Consider the following 18834-nt stretch of genomic DNA (forward strand, 5'->3'; position numbering starts at 1 on the left):
CATAGTAACTACTTTGTAAAGTCATTGTAACAATCACTATTAGTTATTATTTTTATTCTGTCTGTCAAATATTTTTATTCAGAACTCATAGTGTATACAACACAATGTAGGATATATTTGTTCATGGTTTTTTGAATGGAGCAATCTATGAATATATTCAAGGCAATGGCTCAATTGTTAGGGGAACTAATTAAGCTTTGCTGTATTCCATTCATACAGACTCAACCCCCAAATCCCCATTTGACCACATGGTATCTTACAGGAAACAAACAACATTGTCCAAGAATATAAACTAACCAATATAATCCCAAGGAAGAATTACACACACACACACACAAACACACATAAAACATATAAAATTTCAGCAAATGCCAAGATTACTAAAAAACATTTTGGAAACACTTCAAAGGAAGTTACAAAAACATGTCACCCATCAAAATCAAAACTCTTAGCTGTCACTGAGATTTCATAAGACAAATTGAAGCTGCCAAAATCTTCTAGAAATCCCATTCACTTCAAAGATGAATATAGTCTTTGCATTGCTTCTTAACTTAATAACAACAAAAATATAGATGGAAACTATAAACATAAAGTTAGACTCTTCTAAGGGCTTAATTGCTCAACATTACGATTTTCTAGATACTATCATATATTTTAGCTGACATTAACAATGGTTTTCTTCAAATTAACATTCATAACATAAAGCAACAATTATAGCTAGAGATATCATCTATTAAATCATACCCTGACAATGCCAAGTTGTTTTTTGTTTGCCATTATGGAAAATAACATTCTCTTGTTAACATTTATTTTTTACAAATATGATAACAAAACATCAAATATATATTTCCATAGCAATGTGAAAATATAGAAGTTGATGTGCCTTCTACATAGGGTTTCAATATTCAAAGTCAGGAAATACTACTGTCTTCAGAGTCTGAATTTGGATAACATCATCATGTATGTTGAATCAATGTCATTACTTTTCAGTGGAGGTTGAAGTGGCTACTATGTGTAAACTCCTGTTACATATTTTGCGTGAGTTAAAAATATACGGCCCCATCTCCATTCTTCAACAAAATCACAGTCTAGTAGAGGTTATAAGGCATAGGAAAATTACATTACCAGGAAACACAATAGCTTTGTAATTGATGCAAATAAATAACTATGAAGATTTAAATGATGAAGAACACTTTTCTGTGCAGCATGATTGTGAAAACTTTCAAACAGAAATGCTGAGTCTTAAGAGATGGGAAGGATTTCCATAGGAGTCCATGAGTAAGAAGGAACTTCCGAAAAATGGAATATTTTCAGCCAATTCATAGAGAGAGCAAAGTACAAGAGGTATTTGAGAAACAGCCAGAATTATAGTTGGACTTAGAAGGAAAGGAGGCTGAAAATTAGGAGGGCCAGCATCATAGGATGGGAAAAGGAGAGAGAAGGCAAAAGACAAAGGGATGGCTGAAGCAAAGAGGGGCAAAAATGCATCTTCCATGAGTATATTTCATTCTAGTATTCGGCATTTTGTCTCTTGTTTTTCAAGTGGGGCTGGCCTTGGTTGTAGAAAGTACTGTCAACAAGCAATTCAGATTTCTGAAATTTCAAAAGTTATGATTTTTTTTTTCCTGATGAAAATACTTTATAACAAAGGAATATTTTATGTATTATTGATCATCTTGGTGAAAGTGAGTTTACCAGTCATGGGTGTTTGAGCTAGAATAGAATAAGAGATAATGACTAAAATAGCATATCTGAAAACAACTGCTCACTTTCATTAGTTCAGGTTTTAGAGAGAAACTCATGTCTAATCACCTGGACTCAAAATTTTAATTTTTTAGTAGATTAATCAATTTCAGTTTCACACACGTACATACACACGCGTGCACAAAATATCTCTGTTACCATTACTTTTAGCCTTAAGATTGAGCAGGGCTTGATAAATTTGACACAAATCAGCAGGCAGTTCTGAGTTTCAATAGAGAACCAAAATGTTTGACACATTTACTGTACAACATTTAAATCAGCATGACAAAGATGGCCTGTTTTTATGCTAACAGTCAACTCAATATTTAAAAGAGAATTAAAAAAAATAATGGGCACTGTTTTTTCAAAAACGTTTAAATTAAAAAAAATGTTTAAATTTTGTCTCATCTCATACATTATCTTGTACTTTTATTAGATATCTTTCCTACTAGATATCTTGTATTCCTAATACTGTAATTCCATACCTCCAATAACAAATTCGTTATTTACAAATAGCTCTATGACCTTGGGAAGTTACATAAGTTTTTGACCCTCTGCTTTCTTATTTGAAAAAAAAAAAGTTATACTATTTAAATGAACAATTCCATGCATCATTCCATGATTCTGCATTTCTACATTTTACCTTCCTTCTGTGAAAAATGACAGTCTCAGTTGCCCCTTTGAGTACCAGATTGTGCCATTTATACATTATGATAATTAAAGTAATGATTAGAGACAAAATTTGCAAGTGCACATTTCGGTCTGAATACATTTCTCAATCCTCCCCTTCTGGCTTGGGAGGACGCACCAGTGTGCTCATGCCAGCCGTTGAGCTTAGGATGTGTTCCGCCTGTGAGGAGCCTGGATTTTCACTTCACAATGGCTTTATCAGCTTCCACAGCTGCAGGATAATGCAAGCTCCTAAGAGGCACTAAGAGACGCTTAGACACCTGTCAAGCCAGGTGCACAGGGACAGCAGTTGCCCAAGAAATATCTCGGCTGGCATACAGCCAACTCCTTCTCCACCCTAAAAAAAGAGGCTAATGTGATCATATTTAACTAAGAGAACCCTTCCCCATCCAGACACTTTTACAGGTACTGAAAATACAGAAAAGTGTGCTTTTTAAAAATCTGAAGCAAGGCTAAGTCGCAATCCAGAAATGAAACTCAGCCTGTTCTGAAGTGTTACCTAGTTGTTAATCATTAATGAGACTCTCAATTTATGAAACCTTGAAGTGAAATGGAGGACTAACATTTTGGCATCAAGTTTCATTTAAATCAACTTTCTGGAGGAAAAACAGCTCAGTAAGTTGGACTTTAGGCTGCTAGGGCTACCCCAGGGCGTCTGGGTTGTTCTGGGGGGCTATATCAACAGCATACATGTGTGCAAGGGAGAAAACACATTAGACTGTAAGATAGTCATCAAGCAGAGAAAATAAAATACGCCCTCAGGTGTCCCATTTGTAATTCCCTTGATTCTATGCTCACAGGGCTTTCTTTCCTGTACAATTTCTCAAGTTAATGCAAATCACCTTATGCAGTCTCTACAAGGCCCCAAATTTCTGAAGTTTCCTAGGGGTAATTTATGGCCTGCTAAAGCAAATGCCTTAGAGAGATCAACAAAAATTGCTCCTATCACACAGTCTTCATCCATTGTACTGGAGGTACCTTGGGTGTCACATCCTGGATGATTGGTTTGCTGTGAAGCCTGAAGCCTGACCGGAAAGGGCTCAGCAAATCCTTTGGCTGCAGTAGTTTGAAATGTGTACATATACTTCTTCTTCTTTTTTTTTTTTTTTTTTGGAAACAGAACCCAAACAGGCCTTTGCTGAAGCAAGTCTCTTAATTTCCCTTCTGCAGACATGAAGTACACTGGCACCTTTCCCACACTGAATAAGGAAAAACCTCAGATCAGAGGTCTTTTACCTCAGTTGTTAAAGGAATTGCCAAGTATAGAAATTTGGGCTTTTCCCTGAGATTGTATCTCAACTCAGTGTTCACCAGGAAATAATTTCAAACCTTCCAATGCATGAATTCATTTCCCTCCACCAGAGATCCACATTCATGACTCTTGTGTGCATTTATGAGCATGAGGTCACAGTTTCCACCACTATCACCAAAAGAGGAAATTGATCAAAGAAAGAACAGCAATAAAATCTGTGTTTGTTATCAGAGGTCTACTGTTATAAGTGTTTACAATTAAATAGATAGATGAGCGATAGATAGATAGATAGAGGTATAGATATAAATATATACCCCTTAGGCATGTATCTCCACTTTCTAAGAAAAACTTTCCAGATGTTTCCGGAGATGAATTCACTAGTTATGTGTGTATTAGAAGAGTTGGCAGGTTTCGGTCTTCTGACTACAAACACGATGTATATTAGTCAGTGTTCTCCAGAGAAACAGAACCAATGAGAGAGAGAGATTTATTCTGGGAATTGGCTCACAGTAATTATGGAGGTTGAGATATGCCAGAATATGCCATCCGCAAGTTGGAGAACCAGAAAATCTGGGCATATAATTCATTCTGAGATGTAAGGCCTGAGAACCAGGGTGCTGCTGGTGTAAGTCCTGGAGTCCAACAGCCTGAGAACCAAGAGCTTCAATGTCTGAAGGCAGGAGAATATGAACGTCTCAGCTCAAGAAGAGAGAGTGAAAATTTATCCTTCCTCACCTGCTTGTCCTATTCAGGCCCTCAACAAACCGGATGATGCCCACCCACATTGTTAAGGGTGGATCTTCTTTACTCAGTTTATCTAGTCCTACTTAGTGCAAAAAAAAGCAAAGTTATGCATATTAAACATTAGAATGGCTAAAACACGAAAAAAGCAAAGCAGCAGGAGCTCTCATTCACTACTGCTGAGGATGCAAGATGGTACAGCCACTTGGAAAGGTATTTGAGCATTTTCTTATGAAACTAAACATAGTCTTATCATACAATCAAGCAATCACATTACTAAATATTTACCCAACTGGTTTGAAAACTGATGTCCACACCAAAATCTAAATGTGAACGTTCATATCAGTTTTATTCATAATTGCTGCCCCAAACTAGAAGCAATCAAGATGTCCTTCAGTAAATGACTGGATAAACATGATCCTGTAATGGTGAATACAAAACACTATGCATTTTTCAAAACCTATATAACTGTACAGCATGAAGAGTGAATCTTAATGTATACAAATTTTTAACATCATTTCAGGGGATTAGCGGAATCCAAGGATGGAACACAGAAACTGAAAAAAATACCTAACAGTGTTAAAAATGTGTAACATACTTTCACTGAACAGGATGGGGAATAGGGTATTAACATAATTAACTAAGGAAATTAATAGTCTGAAAGACTAAAGGCTAAAGAAATGTACATAAGCATTATACTCTAGTTAATAAAGTTGTCTTCCATGGGGGTACAGGTTAACAATTCAGATATCGCTATACCTTCATGCTGGAATTAAATTAAGTGAATGGATAGTTTCTCATTGCTAGAGTGGAAATTTATAGATAAGCAACAGGCGGAGGTTATAATGATCTAAATGGTAATGGATTAGAATTGAACAGATCAATATGAAATCATGTTTACCTTAATATTAAGATAGAAATATTTATAGATATTGGGTTAGTATAGACATACATTTCCTTGCTCTGTCAGCCGAGAGATCCTAGAAGTAACTACATCTCAGAAACAATGAGCACTCCTAGTGCCCAGATCTTTGTTTCTAATATCATTTTCCAGTAGGGGGAACTAGGTTTCCTTAGAGAAGTGTCTGATTCTAAGATTAGACAGAAAATACAAAAGATGAGCCAGAAGTATCTTGTAATGCCAGAAAGTAAAGAAGTGCTTAAAAGATTCCCACAGTGATGGAGTTACGTCAAAGGGATATAGTACTCAACTAAAATAGTTCCCAGTGGCCAAATTTGGAAGAATTTGAGCCACAAAATCAATAAAGTAGTATTGGATTATAACCGAAATATCATAAAAATATTTCTCCAAGAGTCCATACTGATATAAATGATTAAATAAATAGGGGAGAACAGACAAATTTCCCAAGTAGAATATTCCAATGTTCAAGACATTCAATTAATGGATTGAAAAAATAGTGCAATGGACTGAATGTTTGTGTCCCACCCAAAATATATATGTTGAAATCCTAACCCCCAAGGTAGGGGCTTTGGAAAGTAATTAGGTCATGGAGGTGGACCTCCATGAATGGGATTAATGCCCTCATAAAAGGGACACCAGAGAGCTCTCTCATCTTGTTTCCACTATGTGAGGATACAGTGAGAAGACAGTCAATAGACAAAGGAGCTGACATTTTTCCAGGGATGATATATAAATGGCCAAGAAGCATGTAAAAAGATGTCAAACATCCCTTAGTTACCAGGGAAAAATAAAACCACGATGAGATACCACTTCACATCCATTAGGACGTCTAAAATCAAAAAGATAGACAATAATGATGTGGAAAAATGGAAACCCTCATACATTGCTGGTGTGACTGTAAAATGGTTCAGCTACATTGAAAAATAGTTTAGCTGTTCCTCAAAATGTTAAATGTAGAGTTGCCATCTAAATCTGATTATTTTGTTCTGGTGATTTATAATATACAAAACAAAATAACTTTAAATTATGTGTCCTAAGTATTTCAATGTTCTCTAGTTTTCGTTAACATCACATTACATGCTGGGAAAAGATTAAATCAACTTTTGGACTGATATAAGACCATCTTGAAACAAAGCTAGACTATCTATCAATATTGGAATGATTCCTTACATGGAAGAGGGAAACCATTATTTTGGTTTAAATGTTCTTTTTCTCCACTTTCACCAAGTATTAAATAAATAATTATGCTACTTACAAAATAACAAGAAAAGTAGACTATACGTGTACTTGTGCTCTCCATCAGATTTCAGATATATACTTTCTTTTTTTTTCTTTTTTAACATCTTTATTAGAGTATAATTGCTTTACAATTGTGTGTTAGTTTCTGCTTTATAACAAGTGAATCAGCTATACATGTACATATATCCCCATATCTCCTCACTCTTGCGTCTCCCTCCCATCTTCCCAATCCCACCCCTCTAGGTGGTCACAAAGCACCGAGCTGATCTCCCTGAGCTATGTGGCTCTTTCCAACTAGTTATCTATTTTACATTTGGTAGTGTATATATGTCCATGCCACTCTCACTTCGTCCCAGCTTACCCTTCCCCTTCCCTGTGTCCTTAAATCCATTCTCTACATCTACATATTTATTCCTGTTTGCCCCTCGGTTCTTCAGAACCTTTTTTTTTAGATTATATATATATATATATATATATATATATATATATGTGTGTGTGTGTGTGTGTGTGTGTGTGTGTGTGTATGTGTGTGTGTGTGTGTTAGCATACGGTATTTGTTTTTCTCTTTCTGACTTACTTCACTCTGTATGACAGACTCTAGGTCCATCCACCCCACTACAAATAACTCAGTTTCATTTCTTTTTCTGGCTGAGTAATATTCCATTGTATATATGTGCCACATCTTCTTTAGCCATTCATCTGTCAACAGACACTTAGGCTGCTTCTATGTCCCAGCTCTTGAAAATAGAGCTGCAATGAACATTATGGCACATGGCTCTTTGAAGATATATACTTTCAACTAAATGCAGGTTGGACACATTAATATGAGCATCAAATTTTACATATTCAAAACAGAATTCATTATCTTTCTTATGAAATTTGCTTCTCTTGCCATCCTATCTAAATTAAGAGCATAGAATTGGTTTAGACAATTATCCATTTAAGTCACAGAGTTCTAGTTATTTCTTACATGTCTCTTCATCACCTCTGCAGGCAACAGGTGCAGGGCAGTAGCTATGGAGGTAGGGTAAAGTCATCAGATCCTACACGTGATATGTAGGTAGGAATACATATTTTCTGTATGGATATTTTAAGGAATATCATTTTATTTACATGGCCATGAAAGTTGTGACTATGTACAACTTAGGCGTGGATTTTAAAATATCTGACTGGTTTTTGTTTTCTTTACTATATCAACAAGTTTAAATACTCTTCTCATTTCCCCCAGCTATTCATTCTAAGAGTTTGATCTGAATAGGTACAGCCCCAGGTATGGTTTATTTTGCTGGCAAGCATTTGTTTTAAAGATCAAATGTGGAGTTTTAGATTTTGTTTTCATGTTCAGAGTCTAAGGTGTTTCCTTTTTTAAAATTTTATTCAAAATATACTGAAAATAACATATTACCTTCAATTTTCCTCTTATTTTATTGATACTTTTATAATCCCTACAGGGAGTTTAATTCTCTTGATATCAAAAATACTTTCAGGAGGGCTTCCCTGGTGGCGCAGTGGTTGGGAGTCCACCTGCCGATGCAGGGGACGTGGGTTCGTGCCCCGATCGGGGAGGATCCCACGTGCCGCGGAGCGGCTGGGCCCGTGAGCCATGGCCGCTGAGCCTGCGCGTCCGGAGCCTGTGCTCCACAGCAGGAGGGGTCACGGCGGTGACAGGCCCACGTACCACAAAAACAAACAAACAAAAAAAACTTTCAGGATACTCCTAGTATTCATAATCTCTTTTGGACAGACAACTTATGGTTAACCCTCATCTTACCAACTCGAGCATCTAGAGGTTTTCTTCATATATAAAAAAAAAAAAGAGAGAGAGACATGGCCATTTTCATGATACAAGAAATATTATGTCCTCCAGAAGAGTAGACAAGTATTTTACATCTTTAACAGGGAGACAAATACTACCATATCAATTTTTTTTCTTCACTGAAGTTGTAGCTTAGAGAACTATAAATGGAATAATGTTATTTTAAAATAGACACCTATAATATTTTCAAAGTAAATAGCCAATGAAGTAGACAAGTAAACATATCATTATTAAATTCACAGAGAAGTATGCTCAAGAAAATGATAAGTGAAACTGGGTGATATATAGAGAGCATTTACCATACTAACACATTGTTCCAAGTATCATTGAGATATAGACAGGATCCATCACTAAGACAATGTGGAATATGATAAGAATCAAACAAGAAAATACTTAATCATTCAGAACAACTGTAGGAAAGACACCATTTGAAATGAACAGATAAATATTGCTCAAGAAATAATTGAAGGAAATTATCACTTCAGACTAAGGTCATCAAGGAGAGCGTCAGGAATTTGAATTTGAGTCAGGTCTTTGAAACATTGGATTTGTACAAGAAGCAAAGGAAATAGAAATTTAAGAAAAATGATGGGGCTTCCCTGGTGGTGCAGTGGTTGAGAGTCCGCCTGCCGAGGCAGGGACACGGGTTCGTGCCCTGGTCCGGGAGGATCCCACATGCCGCGGAGTGGCTGGGCCCATGAGCCATGGCCGCTGAGCCTGCGCGTCCAGAGCCTGTGCTCCGCAACGGGAGAGGCCACAACAGTGAGAGGCCCGCGTACCACAAAAAAAAAAAAAAAATTTCCCAGAGTGAATAATTTAATTACTTTTAATATTTACTTAAAATCTACCGATGTTAGAATGAAGAAACTAAAGGAGTCAACAGACACATTTTGCAATTTTATATAAATCCTAAAGTATTTTATACATGAAATGAAATCCTTTTACTATCCCTGAATATGAAAACTATTTTTCATACAAATTATCAAAATTACATAAAAATCTTTATTACTTCAGCCTACATATGTGAGTCAGTTGAGATGTTTCAGCCAGAAACATGTCATCACCTAGATAATTTATTTGATTTTAAAGCATGTTATTGATTCTCAAACTGTACAAAATCATTGAAGACTAATCCAGAAGATTATTATTAAAAAGTTTCTAAATCTCTATTATCAGAATGTATTCACATTTTGCTTTTTATTATATTTAATAATACTTTGCATCAATATGCAACCTATTCACAGAGGTTATTTTGTCTAATTGTTACAGAAGGATTATTGGTTTGTTTTACTGGTTTGCTTAGTGTTGGAGGTAGAATGGACAGTCAGATGATTATCTTGTCTTTGCTACTTACTTTCAGAAAGGCCAACCAGAGGTCAGCAAACTTTTTCTGTAAAGGATCAGCAGTAAGGATTTTAGGTTTTGAGGATGAAAAAGAAAAACAGAAGATATCATGTGGGTTTTTATATAACCATTTAAATGGAATAATTTACAAATGTAAATAGGAATCTTAGCTTTCAGGGGCAAAAGCCCACACAGAGCTAGATTTGTCCTCAGTCATAGTTTGCTGGCCCCCCACTTTAGGAAATTGATTAAATGTCTTTGATTCCCCAGTTTTCTAATCTGTAACATAAAAGACTGATACGGGCTCAGTGACAGGAAAGAGGGAATTTGAAAGGAGCATGAGATTCAGGTTTGAATCCTACTTGTACTGCTTGCTTGCAAAACCACTCTCAATTAGAGACCCCCAGATCCTCCCTGTTGCTAAATCCAGTGTTTGTTTCCAATCCTTGTCTGAGCTCTAGGCAGCCTTCGTTTTCACTGATTAGCCTTTCATCCTTGGAAAGCACTCTTTTTTTGGAGTCTAAGGCTTCATCTTCTCTCTGTTTTTTCTTCCTACAGCCTTAGAAACTCATTTGTAAACCTTACAGTGCACCCCTCTTTCACTTCTAGCCCTTAAGCAGTGGTGTTTCTCCATGTTATTTCCATCCCAGATCTTCTATGTATTTCATTCTTCCTTAGCAATCTCATCTACTCCACACAGATTCCTTCATCATTTTTTTTTCTACTAGTGACTTGAAAATTCTGATCTTCAGTCCTGATGCTCCCAAACACCAGATCAAAATGTCCCACTAAGACATCAAGTTCTATCTAGGACTGGGCCTTCCCTGGTGGTCCAGTAGTTAGGACTAGGCACTTTCAGTACCGAGCCTGGGTTCAATCCCTGGTGGAGGAACTAAGAACCCACAAGCCACGTGGCACAGCCAAAAAAAAAAGACTCTATCTGAGACTGAAAGATTGTATATCCCTACCTCCCAAAACACCTCCCTCTGCTTTCTTGAATTGGAAATGTTACCCCTTTATTCCATCATGCCTTAATCCTTAAACTCCTTCCCCCCTGGTATCCAGTTGCTCACCACATCTGACTATTCTACTTCTTAAGTTTTACTCCATCTATTTCAAGGTTCCTGGAATCAAGACACACCATCCTGGGAGCTACAGCTTTGATGCTAACTCATACCTTTTTGGTTTCCAGATTCCTTTTACTTCCCTACAAATTCAGGTCTGTGTTTAAAGGACATTAGTGACATTTTCTCTAGGCTTTCTATGTATTTTGCAGAGCGAATATTTTTGTTCCTGTGTTTTTTTCCATATTATTTCATATGCCAAAGTGCCTGAAGTAGAATCTCTACACTTAATCAGTGAAAAGTCAATTTCATTTGTTGTGTATGAACTATTGGCACAGATCCCTTTTTCCTCCTTAACTATTTATTTATTTGTTTATTTGCTTAGTAGAGTCATTCAAAGAAGCTCAGTCCTGGGGACTCTCCATAACATTCACTTCGACCTTAGGAAAATTCTCTATCTTTGCCACTGCAACCTGTGGAAGTGCAGGCTTCTCCCACTATTCCCCTCTTATTTCAGGCTACCATTCATTGCAAGACTGTTTCAGCCTGCCTGCAAGACTCAGACACAGGAACTCAGACTACAGGTATACAAGCTGAGCTCTTCCAAAACAATCTCTAGACATGCACTGACAATAATAATAAGTGGGTCTGAACTGGAATTTAGAAAAAAAGCATTTTCTATCTAAACTTCCCCTCATGTGGGTCTGGGTACAGGAAAAGTACCCTATCCCATTCCCCAGAGCACTCTCTGCTCCCAAAAATTTCCTTCAAAGAAATCTGCTCTGGTCTATGAACTTTTCATCTTTTATTACATAAGCTGCATACGGGGTTCCAGTGATTCCGGATCCACCTTATTATGTTTTACTAAATTATCTCTTACTAAATCCCATGCAGATTAATGACCTCTGGGACTTTGTATTTCCCTTTAAAGGGAGAGTAAAAGTATCTTTACTTGCCATAGGAGAGTTACATCTTGTCAGGCAAGAGCTTAGTGTTATAATTCCTGTTATATTAAAGTTTAAATATCTATAAAGGGGTATTTAAGGATGCTCTGTAGCCAGATATTTGGCCATAGTGGCCATCACTCTATTATTTCTCAGTTCTAAATCCACCCATCTAGACTGGGCTTTGTAAGGTTGGTGACAGGACTCTGCCAACTATATTTTCCTTTGGACTGCTAGTTTTTAGTAAGGTTCCTACAGCCGAGGGCACTAGAGGGAAATGAGAAAGCAACAGCAGTACTTGACTGCATCCTCCAGATTCTTTTAAACTCTCAGAAACAGCCTCATTGCCTATGCTGGGACATAGAAGCAGCAGCAGTGGCAGCACCCTTCCGCAAAGGTCTGAGTCCCAGCTTCACTGGCCCTTCCCCCAGGAGTCCAGGTCTGTGCAATCCAATCTGTTCTCTGGGGGTAACAGCTGCTTCCTGCTATTAATACCTCAACATTTCCTTTTTACTTTTTCAGCTCTCCATACCGATGTTCCTATAGTTCCTTCTATCAAAGACCTTTGTTGAAATGTCGAGTGTCGTTTTGATTTTCCTGTCAAAAACCTGTCTGATGTAAAGGACAGGCTAGATTTTAGTTAAATTGAGGTTGTAAAGAGATTATTAATGGAAAATAACAAGATAGTGGTAGGTTTTTATGGGGGAGGGGCGGGTGCGTGGGCCTCTCACTGTTGTGGCCTCTCCCATTGCGGAGCACAGGCTCTGGACGCACAGGCTCAGCGGCCATGGCTCACAGGTCCAGCCGCTCCACGGCATGTGGGATCTTCCCAGACCGGGACATGAACCCGTGTCCCCTGCATCAGCAGGCGGACTCTCAACCACTGCGCCACCAGGGAAGCCCCTAGTGGTAGGTTTTGTGAACGTAGAGCAGGATGCATATAGTAATAATCATAATTTCAAAACAGGAGCTACACTGTTACATGTCTACTGATGGCTGACATTGGGCTAAGAGTTCTATGTTTATTAAATCTTCACCAAAGTGCCACAAAGCAGGGTCACTATCTCTACTCCACAGGTGAGGAAACTGAGAGTCACAGATTTAAATGATTTGCACAAAATCACGAAGCAAGTAAGTGGCAGGGTTAATACTGATGTCCAGTTCTATCTGATTCCAAATTATATCATTCTACCTCCCAAGGAAGACACCATTAGAAGGACAGAAAAAAGGGCTATGAGAGTGCTTAGTAAATGATGCCACATAGCTAAAGAGGGATATGAGAAGAAACAAATGTTGATGAAAAAGTTTGTTTCTTTGACAGTAAATATATGTAATAAGTTTGGAGAAAGCAAGACATGTACTAGTTGGAGACTGTGAGAATAGAAGTCTGCAAATTCAAGGAACACATTTGAGATCAAAAGGACATGTCCTATTTGGGGACACTTATTTGAGTCAATCTGAAGAAGCAATTTTGATTTTAATACTGACTACCTTACCTCAGGCATATATTCATGTTCTGCTACAAAATATTGTAACGTGGAAAGAATTAATCTAATCTTTAGGGGATTTCTCCCATTACTTAGAGGCCAGATTTTCTGTAGTAGGTCAAAAGAGCTCAATTAATTAAGGGGGGTGGAGGATGTAATTTCAAATCTAGGATCTGGGACTTGGAAGCGAGGGGCAGAATTGGGGCATTAGTTGTGGTGACAATAGTAAGAGAGCCAGCCAGGATATTGGCTCAGTATAATAATGGCTGTGGAAAAGCCATTGCAGAGCCACTGGAAAGCAAATGGATCAGGGCATTTTCCATAACAGTAAGCACTGAGTGATATAAAGTAACAACATTTGTGATATTTAAGCACTTGGTTGTTCTGATGGCTGGTATGGATCACAAGCTATGATAAAAGGTAAGCTATTTAGAGTGTAAAGTCTATTCTGTCACATATCCTACATTCTGGCCATTTTGGCCTCTCCCCTAAGTATAAAATGCATCACAGGTTCACCTTAAGCAGTCTCTGAGTAGAATGTTATAAACAAATCCTCCACCTAATAAACATTTACTCATCCTCAATGCCAAATCAAATTTTTTCTGTTTGATGAAACTGCTTTAGGAACTGTCAGGAAAAGTTCATTATTTCTCTGTGTTCCCCGAGCAGTTTGTCAAATTCCTTTAATTCTACTTAAAATGTTGTGCCTATTTAATTATTTCTATGTCTTCCCCCAACTCTCCAGCTATGGACAGGAAACTTGTTTTCTTCATTTTCTAAATCTATCTAAAATAATGTCTTGCAGAAGATAGTTGGAAAATAAGACAGAACTCTTCCCTCACCAAGAAATATTTGTTGAACAAATTAATAGCGTGAGTTGATGAGTTAATTAAGCACACAACTGTAAGTTGGTTATCTGATTAGTTGGTTATCTGATTACAAAGAACAAACTATTCTACTGTCAATTAAATGTAAAGTCAAGGGGAATGAATAATCACAAAAACCCAGGAACAATTACTCTAAATGTCACAATTTTATAATTCTGAAATATAACCAATTAAAGCAGTGCTATACATTAATGATTTCTGGTAAATTAAGCAACTTGGGTATTCAACCATGCTGTTTAATTACCTGTGTCCTTAAGCATTACCAATTATCTATCTCCTTTATGTGAAAAAAATATGGCTGTAAAGCATCACTCCTTCTGGACAAGGAAAGTGAGTAGTTAATTAGTGAAGAAGACAAAACTGCTTCCTTTTGGATGAGAAAAGTGGCACTCAGGAGCATCTAGAGCATGAACTGAGAAATAAGTAATTTTAGGTAAAAGGGCTCTTGAACTAGTGACTTCCACAAATTAACACCCCAAACGTAGGCTATCGTATACTTTGGCAGGAGGTAGACAGTGAAGGAAACTAACAAATACTCAACTAAATGTAGTTTATTTGTATGATTTTTTCCTGCAACTGAATATACTTTCTCCCAGGTTTTCAATGATACTATAATTAGTGATCAAACGGGAATACTAATGTTACTCCAGGTGACAAATATATTGATATCTGAACCATGAGATTTCTTCCGTGATGCTTGCTCAGTTAACCTTTCTTCTGTTTTGCATATGTTTGTCCTCTTCATGCCTAGCAATATTTCCCCCTTTCTTAACAGCACAAAATGTGCAGTTGATCAAAGATCAAAGTTGATCAAGAGGTTTAATGTATAACTTTTTGCTGGAAATTATGTTTTATATTACCAATCCTTTCTTCCTTGTCATCCTCCTATATCCTAAGTCTTTTGGTTTCTGACTTGGCAACTGAAAGATTTGGATAGTAAATGTGTTCTTTTCATGGTAATGATGTATAAGTGAATACGTAAACATTCTTTCTGAAAACTGGTTATTTCCTGATGCTAGGCTAGAGCTATGAGATTCTCAAATACAATTAAACCATCCCCCTTCACACCTGACTAATGATTCATCTATTTATCAACCTTTTTTTGAGCATCTAAAAAGTTTAAAAGGTAGTCCCTACCGGAAGAAGCAGCATGTGTTCAAAAGGAAGAATAAAGTAGCAAAAAGCATCAAATGCGGGCTGAGAACAATGAAGTTATGGAGTTATTTAACCTCTCTAAGCTTGTTTGTTTCATGTTCTAAAAATGAGGGTATTAACATCAACTTTACAGGGTGTGTTTGAGGGTTAAAGACGATAATGTTTGTAAAACATTTGGCTTGGCAGAGACTGTGACTTATTATAGCAGCCATTTTGTTCCGGGCGTGCTATATTTCCCAGACTTCAGCGGAGTAAGATGTGGCCACAGGCCTATCTTCCAAGCAATGAAGTTAATTAGAAATGCTATGTGTGGTTAATGGAAAATAGCCTTCGAAGGGGTACACTCCTCTTTTTCTTCTCACCTCCTGGTGTCTTGACTGTACCTATGTTGAGTATAGCTCAAGCAGCCATCTTGGCTCCTGCGGTGGCTTACCAAGAATGGTAAAGCAGCAGTAGAGAATGAATCTAGTTCTCTGTAATCATGGTGTTCTACACCCTACTCCTGGACTCCTCCTATGTGCAAGTAATAAAAACTTCTGCTTTTATTTTGCACGCACTTATCTGTTTGTTTCTTTGTCCCTATACATTCAGCACAACCTAGTATAAAGTAATACAACTTACAACTCCTATAATCTCAGGTGATTTTAAAAGAACAGAAACTGAAGGCAAAGACAGATAAGAGACTCTCACACTTGTTAGGACAAAATACCCTAAATACACAAATCAGAACAGTGGCGATGGGATTGAAGAGTACGGGGCTAAATGAAAAATATTGCAAAGGTAGAGTAAACAGGCAAGGCATTGAACTTTGAAGGGGCTACGATGATGCTATGGAGTAATATATGACTGAGACTTTACCTGGAGTGTCAGGGAACATATAATAACATTCATTAGAACAGGAAATTAACAGTAATGAAGGTATCATTGAAGAAAATATTAAGTTTGATTCTAGAGATGTTGAGCTTGGTGTGCTGGCTTAGTAGCTTGGTGAAAATGTAAAGCGAATATCACAGTCTTATACTTTTGCATGGTATAAACTTAGGTTGTAGTTGATTTATTATAATTATTCATTAATTCATTCAAAATGTTTTCTTAAGTGTCTACTTTATTCCAGACATCCTTTGGGGCCTTTGGGATACAGCGGTGTCCTTGTCCTCAAGAAGGCTCATTCTAGTAAAAAGCACATTTATCTCTGTTCTAGGACATGAAGAAGGTAACTTCCTTTTACAGAATTCTTTATTGTTAGGGTAGCACGGTAATTGCATTGATACCTTTACATTATCCAATACCTTAGCCCAAATTTTACTTTTTTAATGTAGTTTCATTTTGATTGTGTCATACCATGAAGGAGCTAGTTGCTTAACCTTGAAATTTTCAAATTGAAAGAGTAATAGAAGTAAGGTGCAGGACAGAAATTAAGGGAAAACAGTCTTACACATTCCACAGATTTTAAGCAATAATGTCCTCAGTAAAATCTGGAGCAGCACTTTGAAACTGTAGACATTAATAAAGCCCATTTCTTCCCCTTGTTAGCAAGTTGGAGCTTGTACGTGTATTATTGCAAGCATAAATTCAGCTACAGGACCATGTAAACAGCTCTATTAATATTTATTACCTTCTTTCTTTGTTTCATGAGGTTTCAGCAAAGGTCCTTATTTTGGTCATGGGAAAAAAAATATTTCAAGGCGTATAATTCTGAGATTGCTGAAAAGTAAATGATTATTCTTCAGTAAAATGCAGATGTATATATTGATTTTATTGGTTTTTACTGGTTTTACTAATCATCTCCAACAATTTCACATTCTTTAACTATCTTAGCTATACAGAAGTATCAGTAATACTTTGTTGCTGCAATTGTATAACAGAAATATTAAACTATAGTTTAGGACTAGCTTCTGACTAGTTAAATGGTTTTGAACCAAGTCATAAACTCCAGATGACTGAGCAGTTCAGTTCACTAAAATATTTATTTCTGGCTTTAAACATTCCATAAAAATACCAACTTTGGTTCCCTGAACTCTTCTAACATTTTAAAGGTTTACATACCAGTTGGTTTGGGAGGCTTTTGGTAAACTTTTTTGTAAACTTTTTTATAACTACCTAAGTTGCTCATTTTACACAAAAACCATGGGTCACAAAGTCACTCGTATCGATATAGCACTGCCTATGCACTTACTAAGTTGTCTGTTGTGGGTTTAAATAATTAGAGGAGAACAATTAGTTTATACATTAAGGTCAATAGACCATACACACTGACTCAGATTGGCTGCCAATCTCATCATTTTTGAAGGACATCAAATGAACTTGAGGGAAAATATTAATTTTAGTTGCAATACTTGCCACTTATAGGACAAACTTATGTTTTTCAAAGTGCTTCATCATTTCTAACCCTACGACATTCTGTGAGGTAACATTTAAAGAGAGCCAACAGTCAACGGATATAACTGAGAACTTCATCTTTATAAAAATATGAAAATCTTATTTACCATATAATATTTTTACATCACTTATGGAAATGTGTGTGGGACCTGTTATTTTGTACTTAAAAGATGTTTTCTTTGATACATTGTTCATGTTATAATGTTTAGTTATGCCCACCTGATATATCCATTCAGCAGTCAGTGGCTGTAAGACCAATGCATAAAATCTGCATAGGTAATATTGTTTTTCTTAAAACGTCAAGAAACAAGAACACAAGTTACAAACCATTCATTTATGTATATATTTGTTTCAGATTGATTCAGTTTTTAATAATTTACTGAATTCTAGAGGGCATGATTAGGATAAACTAGACTGTGTATTTTATGAAGTCTGAAGACAGTTCAACAGCCTGCATCAGGACTTGACTATGATGGCATTGATCAGAGGAGGCGCGAGGTGAAGGGCTGGGCACCTTGGTTCAAATGCCAGCTTTGCCATTTAATAGATGAATCACCTTGAGCAGTCTTTCCACAGTCAGGAGTATCTGTTTCCTTCTTAGAAAATATACTCTTCCCTACATCACAGGAAGAATATGGCACTCAAATCGGATAATTTAACCCAAAGCACTTTATATTTCAAGCACATAAAAAATGCAAGTTATTAATACTGGTGCTGGGTAGTTAGCACATTTTTGTGGATCACTGGAGAGTAATCAAATGTCACATGTTCCAGAAATGACAGCCAAGGTCACCTCTACTCTATTCAGTTCATTGGGAATTGAATTTCCTCATCCATGGATCTGATCCTGTTTATCTTCTGTTCACACACTGCTGGTCTGTCTTTATTGTACTTGTCAGGGAGATGATAAGTCAGTTAACTTCGATGGTTCCAAAATAGTGATTCTACCCCAAAACATCAGTTCTGAGATTTAGGTGATACTCACTGAGCTGTTCCCTGGAATATATTCCCTAGCATATTATCAAGAAAATAACAAGTATACTTAAAAACTGAGTTGGGATTTACAACCCAGCAGTGATTCTGCATCTCCATTTGTCTTTTTCTACCCTCCTCTTATATCTCCATCATTCTTTGAACATATAGGTCTGTTCTTGAGTTAATCCTGGAGGAA

Source organism: Phocoena sinus, chromosome 4, assembly GCF_008692025.1.
Source record: "Phocoena sinus isolate mPhoSin1 chromosome 4, mPhoSin1.pri, whole genome shotgun sequence".
Taxonomy (NCBI): domain Eukaryota; kingdom Metazoa; phylum Chordata; class Mammalia; order Artiodactyla; family Phocoenidae; genus Phocoena; species Phocoena sinus.